Below are 13,103 nucleotides of genomic sequence, written 5' to 3'. Positions count from 1 at the left end.
TGTTTCAAAAAGGAGTTTCTCCTATTTATGAATGGAAATTTCATGTTCCCAATTAACTATTTCAAACATTTACTTAGAAGGCATCTTTTAGAGCAAACACATTTTGGAAATGTTCTCACACAATTTCAAGGTCAGAATACCCTCTCCTGCCCCCAACTCCTGGATGACATTCTTTTCCTCAGACTCAACAGAGGTCACAGTGAAAACTATGGCAGGCATAAAATACATTTGTGAAGAGTGAAAAATTGTTCTCTGCAACCAAAGCATCCTCCTTTCTGCCCAGTTAACAGGTGATACATATTGAGAGTATTAAAGTAAAGGGGCTTTCATGTGTCTAGACAATGAAGTCCAGTATGATTGTTATTATTCAGTATTATTCCGAGAGTTCTACTTAATGTAATAAAACAAGAAAAAATATCTAAATATGGAAAATGCAAGTATGTGGAAAGGTGTCACTAATGTTAAGTTGGAGAGCAAATATAGACTAATACAAATTGTGTAATTCCATTTAACAATTTAAGTACATAAAATGTGTAACATAATAACATGTATGTCATAGAAAACTATTTTACTTTTTGATAGTGGAATGGAAAAAGACAAACTTATATTTTTTATATTCTATACTTTTCCAACTATTTGGGTTTATAAAGATGTATTAATTTTGTTGATAAGAAAGGGAAAACTCTACCAAACTCACAAGCCATTAGGCTATAAATAAAATAGCTTTCTTTATTTTTCAAACATATATATTAATACTTTTATACATATATACTTTTTTTTCCATTTATTTTTATTAGTTGGAGGCTAATTACTTTACAATATTCTAGTGGTTTTTGTCATACATTGACATGAATCAGCCATGGATTTACATGTATTCCCCATCCCGATCCCCCCTCCCACCTCCCTCTCCACCCGATCCCTCTGGGTCTTCCCAGTGCACCAGGCCCGAGCACTTGTCTCACGCATCCAGCCTGGGCTGGTGATCTGTTTCACCCTAGATAATATACATGTTTCGATGCTGTTTTCTCGAAACATCCCACCCTCGCTCTCTCCCACAGAGTCCAAAATTCTGTTCTGTACATCTGTGTCTCTTTTTCTGTTTTGCATATAGGGTTATCATTACCATCTTTCTAAATTCCATATATATGCATTAGTATACTGTATTGGTCTTTATCTTTCTGGCTTACTTCACTCTGTATGATGGGCTCCAGTTTCATCCATCTCATTAGAACTGATTCAAATGAATTCTTTTTAATGGCTGAGTAATATTCCATGGTGTATATGTACCACATTTATATTTATATAAATGTCAAAATAACATTTTATATTTCTTAATCAAACTATATAGATATTTCGCAGCAGAAGTATAAGCAAAAATCTTGAATTAAGAGTCATGTAATTTTTTAGAAAATCCTAAAGATGCCACCAGAAAACTACTGGAGCTAATCAATGAATCTGGTAAAGTTGCAGGATACAAAATTAATCATAGAAATCACTTTCATTCCTATACAGTAATAACAACTGATCAGAAAGAGAATTTAAGGTAACAGTCCTATTTACCATTGCAACAAGAAGTATAAAATACATTGACTTTTGAACACTGAAAAACAAACAAAAAATTGGCTTTTTTTCTTGTGACTATAGGCATATATATAGCCCAGAAAATTTTTGTTGTAAGGAGTTAAGCTCTCAGCATAGGGGATTTACACAAAGAAAAATATAGCATCTGCAATTATGAAAATTCAAGCAGGTATCAAAAATGATAAGATAATTTCAATTACATAAGAAAATTCTCAAAATATAATGGTTAAAATATCAGAAAATGATACTATTTTAGCACAGCAGGATTACAGCTGTGTTTTATTTTGTAAATTTATTTTAAAAATATGTATTTATTTATTTGGCTGCATCTTATGTTAGTTGCACCACCCAGTTATGCTTTAAAATTAAAGTATGCATAAGAAGAAAAAGCCTAGGCTAAAATATTAATAGTGATGAGAGGACAGTTCCATATTTTCCTCTTTAACCTTTTTTCTTAGTTAGCAAATCAAGTAATTTTTGCAATGAACACATATTACTTTGTAAAATAGAAAAAAGTAAAACTTAAAATGTTAAACAACAATACAATGAAGTTGCAAATAAATAAAACCTGTCAGAAATGAGAAAGAAATTTATAAGTGAAAAGTTGAGGTAGGAAGATTGAAGCAGTTCTATGCTGACATGTGGAGAATTTAGAGAAGAATTGAAGAGACTCAGTTAAGTGAGTGCCTCATTTGATTTATAGGGAATGGTGTCTTGAGACTGTAAATTTATTTTTCCAGCATCCAAATAAGATATTTTCAGATTGTGCCGAGAAGCCAAGAAAAAAAAAAAAAGACAGACAATCTTTGGTTAGAGCTCAAGTGTCTGCAAGCAGTCCTTCCTCCCTTGACAGAGCTTTAATAATGGAGCACTCCTACATTCCAGCTGGGCAGGCTCCTCTCCATCTCATCAGCACAGAGAGGAGAATTAAACCGCAGGCGTCTGAATTACTCATAGGGAGCTAAAGCTAAATAAAGAGGTGACACTGGGGAGGTGGGTGGAGATGGCATGGATCCTAAGAACTGGCTTTCAAGGCATAAATACTTATGTTGCACAAAGTATCTGCAAACCAAGGATATGGCTGAACAGACAGAATGAAAAGACAGAAGTCTCCTCTGGGGAAAAATCAGACAAGATGGCCACACTGTATATAATCACTAGCCTCTGTATACGGTGTTTAAACAGCATCTCAGAAAGTAAGCTAGCCATCTTCCACCTCATTTCCTTTGCCCCCTTACTTCTGTCAACTACATTTCCATTCCCAATTCCCAATACTCAGTTAGCCTCTCCCTTTCAATCATCTCCCATATGTACATTAGTTAAATCTTGAAGAAGCTAGTTATACAACATTTCATAATTCTAGTCCCTCATTTCCATTTGATGGCTATTATCTTCATTTACAGTCCCATTGCTTCTGATTTGAGCCCCTGAAATCATCTCTTAAATGTTCCTATTTGAATCTATTTGACATACTCAGTAGGTCAAAACACTATTTTGATTTTCCCCAAAGCTCATGACCTCCTCTTCCTCTTAGCTAAGGTAGCATTCTTATATATTTGCTATAGTCCATTTGTGTAATTATTCCCTTCCCCACTGCACTGTAAGTTCCTTGAGGGCAGGGGTGTGTTGAATTTATCTTTTGGTCCTTCACAATACTACTTGTTCACTTAGAAGTCATAAAAACATTTGCTGTGTACTTAGTTGCTTAGTCATTTCTGACTCTGAGACCCCATGGACTGTAGCCCGCTAGTCTGTCCATGGGGATTCTCCAGGCAAGAATACTGGAGTTGGTTGCCATACTCTCCTCCAGGGAAAAATGCTTGGGGCCTTGGTATATGATAATTTGCTTAGCTTCCCTCTCTTCTTACCCTGTGCCAAGAAACTCTTTTCAAGAGCATGCTTTAGGTCAGAGAAATGGGACTGATGCTTCCTCTCTGAACCATAGACTTATCTCCTGAGCACTTGCTTCCTGCTATATCAACCAGTCAGTGATGGAAATAGATTACCACAAGCCCATTCAAAACAGACAGAGGTTATCATCCCCTTTTCATAACTGCCTGTTTGCTGGTAGATGTCTGTGCCTCCCTCTTAGTTGGAGTCTGATTCCTATGATGTGTTTGCTACTAAGCATCAGTAGATACAGCTTCTGCACTTTGACAAACACAAGTTGTTTTTTTTTTAATAGCAATTTCCTTTCCCTTTTAGGTTATTAAAAAACAATATTTGTTTATTTGGCTGCACCAGGTCATATATGGGATCTAGTTCCCCGACCAGGGTTCGAACCCAGGTTCCCCTGCATTGGGAGCACAGAGTCCTACCATCAGACCACCAGGGAAGTCCCCAACACAAGTTCTGAACTGCATACAACTCTGGGAAGACTGCTGTTATACTGTTCCCACCAGACAGCCTCATTGGCTTACTTTCCTGGGACCTCTGCTCCTCAGGCCCTCTGTTATACTGCCTCCATTGCCAATGCTCCAATATTTCGTTATAGAGTTAAACCTTCTTGCTCTTGCTCCAACCAGGTTGCAAGGTTCCCTAAGAGTGAATCTTACTGCTCTCACATACCCATGGAAGCTCAGATCTTTCAACTATTCTTGTTTCAGAAGGAAAGTACTGTGTTATGGTGTTTCTCTTTGGTCCCACCAATAACTCAGGACAACTTTTCTCTCAAGGGAAGGAATGGGATTTTGATCTCTTCTCCAGGTCAGTGGTTTGGGGGACTTAACAGAATACTTAAAACAGACTTATGGTCGGTGATTTTCGACAAACTGTTAAATATACTAAACCTAGTGATGGGGGAGGGGGTTGCTCCTCTAAGTCCGTGTTATTTAGCCACTTATATGGCCCTAGACTTCCAGGATATATAAGCAACTAAGCTGAGCGTATTTGGTTATGATCACTGTGTCTCACTCTCTTTTTTCCCCCAAGAGGACAGACACATTAAGACCCATGTGTTTGCTACATGGGAAGTTGACAGGTTATACTAACAAGGGGAAATTGAATAGGAAAAATGGAATTCTGATCTAGATTAAAAAGCAGAGACATTACTTTGCCAACAAAGGTCTGTCTAGTCAAAGCTATGGTTTTTCCAGTAGTCATGTATGGATGTGAGAGTTGGACTATAAAGAAAGCTGAGCACTGAAGAATTGATGCTTTTGAACTGTGGTGTTGGAGAAGACTCTTGAGAGTCCCTTGGACTGCAAGGAGATCCAACCAGTCCATCCTAAAGGAAATCAGTCCTGAATATTCATTGGAAGGACTGATGCTGAAACTGAAACTCCAATTCAGCCACCTGATGTGAAGAGCTGATTCATTTGCAAAGACCCTGATGCTGGGAAAGATTGAAGGAGCGAGGAGAAGGGGACGACGGAGAATGAGGTGGTTGGATGGCATCACTGACCCAATGGACATGAGTTTGAGTAAACTCCCGGGAGTTGGTGATGGACAGGGAGGCCTGGCATCCATGGGGCAGCAAAGAGTTGGACATGACTGAGCAACTGAATTGAACTGAACTGATTTAGATTAAACAAAAATCAACTTAAGGCTTATTGGAAGATGGCAGAATACTAAAACTGCAAGGCTAGCAGAAACACCTGAAAACAGAAGAAATGCTTCCAAAACAAGACAAGAAATCTCAAGACCAACAGACAAAAGTAAAAAAAAAAAAAAAAGTTTAACTTCGTCAACGAAAAACAAAGCCACAGAAGCCAAACTCTAGATGGAATCTCTGCAATGTGTTGGATGCTTAGTGGATGGACTTCCCAGCACCCCTTAAAGGAGCAGCCATAGAGATCCAGCTAGTTATGTGCTAATTTCCTGATCCCTGGCCCCTAGTCTCAGGCCAAAGCATTCCATCCAAACTAGGTAAATCACAGTCTCTTTTCTAGACCAGTGGTTCTCAAACTGGAGGTGATTTTGCCCCCAGGGGACATTTGGCAATGGCTGGAGATATTTTTAAGTATCATGACTGGCATCTAGTACACAGAGCTCAGTGATGCTGCCAAACATCTAACAAAGTACAGGACAGCTTCCCCAACCAAAGAATTAATAACTTGTTCAAAAATGACAATAGTGCTGAGCTTGCTAAACCTCACAGTTGATTGATCCCTAGTGTTAACCTTACGTAGGCTGTTCTTTACTCAGTTAGCTACAATGAAGAAGTGGATGAAAAATATTCTCTTGGTACATAATGAAGTGTGCAGTGGTAGAGCTTTAAGTTTATTACTGACTCAGAGAGAAGGCATTGCCTAGAATTCATAAAAACACTATAATAAGATAAATTTTAATTCAGATAAATTGTTTGGTAGAGGAAGACTTTTTTTCCTTAGCTAGTAATTAACCTGCCTTATGGCTTTTTCTCCATAGCACTCAATAATGAACCTCTTACTCAACCTGACATCCAGTAATACAGAACCAGCAGCTGTGAAGACTATAATCTATATGTCTGTGCCTACGGTGCATGATGGAAAAAGTTGCAAAGTGAATTTAGGGTAACCCCTTTGCCCCGCCAAAGACATTACATTAAAATAAAAAATACCCAAAGGAACAACACAGGTGTGTGTAGAAGCATTTGCATAGGGACTTGGGGGAACTTTTGTTCTTTTACAGAAATACTAGCACCCATTATCAGGACATCTATTTGTGCCTTTGTTATAATGTGACAGTGTTCTTGGGTGTGTTAACATAAAGGCACCAAGATCAAACAATATCAGAGCCACCAGCAGAGTGAAATAAAAGTGAGCAAAACTATTTAAGATCATTTATCAGATGTGATATTTAGTTCAAGAAAGAAAAGGACAAGAGTATGTTTATCTATGAGCATTTTTCTTAGGCATTTAACAATTGTTTTTAGATATTATTTTCTGGTTGTGCTTTAGGTGTGTTGATACAGAAAGTGGAAAGAGAAACTGTGAATCTAGTGAAGCTACATGTCATCATCACAGCAGGAAGCTAAAACAGGACTTAATGATGTAGAAAAGGGTATTCAGGTCAATGGATGCTGACCAGGCTTGTCAGCAGTTTGCCTGAAAATAACAAGCAGAATTTTAAGACAGAGCCGCATTCCCACTTGAGAGGTATGCTTCCCACAAACATAGTCACTCTGTCAAGGCTATCTGCACAGCCTGTCAAGGCAGCCAAGTCACTGTCCATTGTGCTGGATTGTCCAGCTCTGTCAGGACCCAGTGGAGGGAACATAGAGAGCTTCTGAGAAAGGAAAATAGGGAATTGTATCTGGGACCCCAATGAAGGTTGTCTGGAGGTAGATCAATTTCTGGAAAGCAATATGTGCTGGAAAAATCTTATGGATCATATTGGGGCTACTGAATATTTCCTTGAATTTTGATTTTAAGATTCCCCAAAATGACCAGAAGGGTACCCAGAGACTCTAAAATAAAACTTAAATGTATCCTGAATATTACATTTGGCTCTGGTGGGTTGGAGAGGGGTCAAATAATTGTTCTCATGGTGGGGAGATGGCAGCTGAACTTACCCAGCACATCAAAATATGAAAGTCATTCAAAGCCTGTTGCAGATGTGTTGTCAACATTTTAAGGACTGTTAGAAAGAATGGTGGTGAATGGAGGATAAATAAAATGTTCTTCTGGTCAGGTAACGAAAGCAAACATATCCTGTGGACTTCAGTTGTCCAGGGTAGGGGTTGGGGGATGGCTAACATGTGACCCAGGGTGGAAAGCTGTTAAGCATATAGGCAAAACCTTAATCAGTCACTTTCTGGATTCTTTAAACTTCTTAGAAGCTGCCAGAAGCCAACACCTTTCTGGTGAATAATAGGATACTGATCATATTTTTTAATGTGGCTCTGAGTCAGTATATGTGGGTCCTTGGTCAGCTCTCAACAAGACAGACCTGAGCAGATGAGGAGAATAAAATAAGATACTCCTTTCAGTGGTTTTTCTGCTGTCCATCCTTATGGCTCTGTATAAGCTTTACTTCTCACAAGAAAAAGAGCTGCTTCTATCACCCCCTTCATTGCTGCTGCTCTTTATACAAAGATTGTGCTATTTAGTTCACAATTGAGGGGTTATCTAACAAACCATGCCTGCCTGGAGGTCAAGGGTCTTGTCAGGCACTTCCTGGATGGTTTTGCCATGATCAATAATACTAGTGTGGTCTTTGAGTTCAGTGGTTGTTCTCTCCCACACTGCTATGACTGTAGGAGGCCACAACCCTGTGAAACATCACCCTTGGGCAACATCACAGTGGTGCTTGGGTCAGATCTCACCATGTGGACAGTCTCGGATTTCCTGTATGTGGCTCATTTGGGTGGCCCAGTTACGAAAAAGAACAAAAATTGCCAAGAAGGAATATATCCTGCTTTGGGTATTTTTTTGGGTACATCATTTATCCACTACCTCTGGAGGCTTGGGTTGCTATTGTGTTGGAGGGTGGTTATAAATATGCAGCTAACCTACACATAATTTCACGGTCTGGGAAGAGGGTATGCTACCATCACGTCTTCACAAGTCCGTATCCTTTTGTGAGGGCTTCCCCTGTGGCTGAGCTGGTAAAGAATCCATCTGCAATGCTGGAGACCTGGGTTCGATCCCTGGATTGGGAAGATCCCCTTGAGAAGGGAAAGGCTACCCTACCCATTTCCTGTATTCTGGTCTGGAGAGTTCCATGGACTGAATAGTCCATGGGGTCGCAAAGAGTCAGACACAACTTTTTCAAGTGAGCAACTTTCACATCCTCTTGTGAGCAAGACCAAGCACTGCTGTGTAGGGTACTGAAAATTGATCACCAAACCTATTTTCTATAATCCATAGAAAGCTGATGTTCATGTGCTACTGCTCACTTACAGCTTATTGTAGAGACAAAGGAACAGTCTTTAGCAGGTACCCACTGGAACTGGGGTGACCAACCCATCCTGATCTGCTCAGGACTGTCTCTGTTTTAATAACTAAAGTTTCCCATCTCAGGAAACCCTCCAGTTTCAGGTAAGTTGGGACAGTTGGTCACCCTAAGGAGAACAGAATATGGCTCTGATCAAAGGGTATGGGACTAATGAGATTTATGAGGTCCCATGTTTTAAGGAAAGTTACATATAACTCCTAAGTGAATGTGTTCATCTACACAGGTGTTATAAGGTTTCCAATCTCTAAGCCAGAAAGGCCAATACAGAGGAGGAATGATTGTTAAACATAGGATATTAAGTTAAACCACTGTAAAATTCATTAAATATTTAGTGTTTACTATGTTCCAAGCACATTTCTAGGTATCAGAAATAAAGAATTGAGCAAAATAAAGGCCTTAATTTCAGAGGACAAATTCTCAGGAATATAATCAGCAAAGTTGGCATGCTTCTTCTGGATGAACTGTGGGATAAATGAACACAATGGTCAGACCTTCCCAAAACCAAATTGGTGAGGACACGATGTAGGAAGATGTTTTCATGATGTATCCTACTCTTTTCTAATCTTGACTGCACATCCTGGGAGGAAAAAGTTGGACATGCAACCTCAGTATATATTTGCAAATTATATGCAGGTACTTCCCAGGTGGTGCTAGTGGTAAAGAACCCGCCTGCCAGTGTAGGAGATGTAAGAGATATGGACTTGATCCCTGAGTTGGGAAGATCCCCTGGAGGAGGGGCATGACAACCCACTCCAATATTCTTGCCTGAAGAATTCCATGGACAGAGGAGGCTGGTGGGCTACAGTCCATGGGATCACAAAAAGTTGGACATGTCTGAAATGACTGAGCATGCATGCACTACTAACACATGAAACACACACACAAAAATGGAAATTAAGAAAAGTTGCTCTCTAAGGCCCTCTGGGGCTGAAGCAAAAGCTCAGGGTTCACATGATCAGCCACTAAAGGGTGGTTTAATTCCAAGTAGGCATTAAAAGATCATTTTTAAATGCAGGTAAAATCATGGCTCTCATACAGATATAGGAATAAAAGTGAGTTGAAGATTTTATTTAACTCATTCATAGAAAACAAAAAAGTGACACAACCAGGTCAAAGGAGATTACCAAGAACAGACAGTTAAAAGTCAGGAATATGGAAATGTACAATTAGAGCCAAAACTGACTTTTTGACTGTTTCTCTCTAGACAGAATTTGTTTGCATGTCAATAGACAAGAATTGTCTGGCATTGCTATCAGTTATCTACAGTTTACAGAATCAGAATCAGACAACCCCTTAGAATAAACACTTATTTTTCCATTTATGCACATTTTTTCCCCTACAGGCTCCCCACTTTTGATCAAAAAGAATCTCAAAACCTGATCACAAAATGAATGTGGCCTTACTAGATAGGGCCTGATTATTTACATAGGTACAGCAAGAATGTTACCACAAAGGCCTTCTTTTAAGTTTACTCTGCTGGAGGTTTTCATGAGGAATCTCAGGTTGGAATTCTAAAAGCCTCTATTACTTGCTGTCCTGAGGCTAGGAAGCCATGCCCAAGAAACTATCCACCAGGTTTCATCTGTAGGACTTATAATACATTGTGGTGACTTCTCCTCTCAAAGTCTTCAAAACATCTCTAGGCTTCTGTCATGGAAGTGACCTTCCTTACCAGCTGGACCCTGTAAGTGAGGTACCAGGAGAGCATTGTCAGCAATGAAGTCACCCATAAAGTCAACCTTATCTTCTTCCTTTGTCCCTGGGGTCGTGCCCACTTGGAGGGGCCTGGTGACAAGGTCACTGCTAGTATGAGCAGCCAGTCTTCTGCAAAGGAGCTGCCTGGTGGCTGCAGACACCAAAAACCACAGACTTGAAGCAGCTGGGAGTTAGAAGGTGTGATTTTCTCACTCTTCTTCCAAACAGTCCCTCAATCTGCCCCTGGTTCTCTGAAGCCTTTTCCAAATAGGATTAACAGGTGCTTAGATCAGCTGTCCACGGTGCTCCTGGCTGGAAATTATTCGATAAAGTCCCTTCCAGAGAGAATCTTCAGAAAATCCAAGAACCATTCATCAGGAACAAAGCACGAATGAACAGGGAGGACCTGTAAATCACTGCTTCAGTTTTTAAGACGTGAGAAGCTTGAGTTCAAGCCACCTTCTACCTTTATTCCGATTCTCGAGTATGCGCCATCATATGACAGATGATTGCTTTAGTGTCCCATTGAAATCTTTGGCTACTCCAAGAAAATCTTCCTGCCAAATCTGTGGAAGAAACTAACTTCAGTGAAAAGAACACGGGGCCTCTGAGCTGAGCCTTAAATTGAGAAAGTCAAGCAGCATGCTAAAAAAAAAAAAAAGATTAAGAAAAAGTATTTCAAATGCAGTGGTAATTTGGACCAGTGAAATACTGCCAGGCTGGGAAGTAATTCATAGTTAAGAGAAAGTTTGGAGAATTAGGTGCAGGGATTGCCCCCTAGTGTTCATGGTAAAGCTTGGAGTCTCCTTGTATTAAATGAACTTAATATCACTCCTGAATTTATGCAATATTCCTCCCCAGAGGAAAGAGATGGCGGGAAAGCTTCAGTGAAACAAGTTCTAAATATATACTTTTCTAGGATATAGAATGTGTATCTGTTGATGGTCCAGATGCTGGTCGGGAATTAAGCTCAATTATTGGATGCCTTTCCATCTTTCTACATCTTTCAGATGGATGGTCCATATCACGATGTTTTATATAGTATCTTAGGAGTATACTCATGCTGCAGACCTGATGTCGGTTATGTCCAAGGGATGTCCTTCGTTGTGGTAGTGTTCACGCTCAGTTTGGAAGTAGTAGATGCTTTCATTGGAAATCTCATGCATAAGTCATTCCAATTGGCCTTTTTCTGTGTGAATTGTAGAAGATGTTGAAATATTTTGGAACATTTGAAGTATTCTTTGAGGGCAGTCTCTTTACTCCTTTTCTTCATATTAAGTAGTCTTATGGTCTCACTCTAGACATATACTTGACAGATTAGATCTTCACACAGTATCACAAATCACTGTTCTGCTTGATCTGGCCAGTCCAGTCCAGGATGTATTTTGCAGAGATGGGGAGGACTTTTTATTTAAAAGTGGGATAAGAATCCCACTCCAGCAATATGAAGACATTTTCCTTCAGATAGACTTTATTCACATAACGCAGTTTCTAAATAAATTTGCAGAGTATCTCACGCTGGAAAAGCTGTTCAGCTGTATTGCAGCCACTCAGATGCAGAAAAGCACCAACTAATGAACTTAGGTCTTTGGGTCAATGATGAAAGATATTGAAGAAGGAGACAAAATAACAGTACTGCTTTGAACAGCTAGTCTTCATAATTAACAGGCCAATTGAAACATAAAGAAGCATTTTATATAACAGTCTTTTGTTTCCCAAGTAAGCAGCATGGAGAAAGTTGGAGCAGTTCAAAAGAAGGGAGAGATGGAAAACTGCTGATTTTGAATTTTGTGTCTGAAGCAACAGAAATGAAAATCCATTGACAATATTATTTTGGGGAGAGCCATTTTACAAAAGATAAAGTGTAAATGGTTAGTTCATACTCCATAATTTGGGGTAACATTTCAATACAATAATATTTTAAAATAGTTTTGGGGAAAAAAGACAGTGGCTTGTCATACCCAACTAAATAAGCATCATTTTCAAATATAACATTCCAGACAAAGCCTCTGTTATGTAACCATTTTTCCAATTATATTTAGTAAAAAGGAGGGTAGATTCTTACTGAACCTTTGCAAATAACTATGTTATCATTTAAAAGTAAGAATATTTAATAAAAGTTTCTGAATTTGGAAGGGGAGTCTAGTAGGGAGAATAAAACATCTAAAGATGTTTCATTCAGTTTACAAAATCAAATTTTACTAAATTGTTATGGATTATAAATAATAAGAAGGGCTTCCTTATGTATCCAGAAAATTAGAACATTAAAACGATATCAACAATATTCCAAACAAATAGCTACAATCATCTCTCATTAGTTCATCCATTCTATGTAATCATTTCTTGTCCTGCTGGGTCTTGGGTTAGCAGTATCATGAACCCATCTGTCTCTTACTAAAGAGTTCTGTAGATCTTAATTTAGAGCATTAGCATGGTCTTTCCTCTTCAGGACAGTCTTACAGTTGTTTAAGTGATGACATCAGAAGCCTGTACCCAAGAGCTATTATTCACTGAAGTGTCAGTAGTTTGAAGTAACTGGTACAGTCCTTTTCTTTGGACTCTGGAACCATGCATCTTTGTCAAAGACGTGATCTGGACCCTGCAGCTGATTGCAGAGCCTTCAGGAGAGCTTACAAGTAATACAAAAACTGTCTGTAGATGCCAGACTTAAAATGACTATGGTCATTGATGGAGAGAGTTCATATCAAGATGTAACTGACAAGGAAATTTGGTTGTTTCTGTGTCATGCAAAACAATGCTAATACAAATAAATAAACACATAAAGCTATGACAAAATGTCTATGTACATAATGATTAAGGCTATTTTCAAAGAAGATATTGAACTTCACAACCAATTTATAAAAATAAATGAACATACATGTTACAGAAGAAAAATTCTTGAGATATACAAAACTCCCTACTTGTTATATACATAATACACTAAAATA

The 13,103-nt window shown here is 38.8% G+C and overlaps 1 pseudogene; it reads left to right on the top strand.

The window, feature by feature from the left end:
- The first annotated feature begins 10,727 nt into the window (after positions 1-10,727).
- LOC110144781 (TBC1 domain family member 12 pseudogene) lies at positions 10,728-11,799 on the top strand (annotated as a pseudogene).
- The last annotated feature ends 1,304 nt before the right edge of the window (positions 11,800-13,103 follow it).

Source organism: Odocoileus virginianus, unplaced genomic scaffold (assembly GCF_023699985.2).
Source record: "Odocoileus virginianus isolate 20LAN1187 ecotype Illinois unplaced genomic scaffold, Ovbor_1.2 Unplaced_Contig_20, whole genome shotgun sequence".
NCBI classification, from domain to species: Eukaryota; Metazoa; Chordata; class Mammalia; order Artiodactyla; family Cervidae; genus Odocoileus; species Odocoileus virginianus.
The sequence above is the reverse complement of the archived record's forward strand: the minus strand, read 5'-3'. Positions and strand labels throughout refer to the sequence as shown.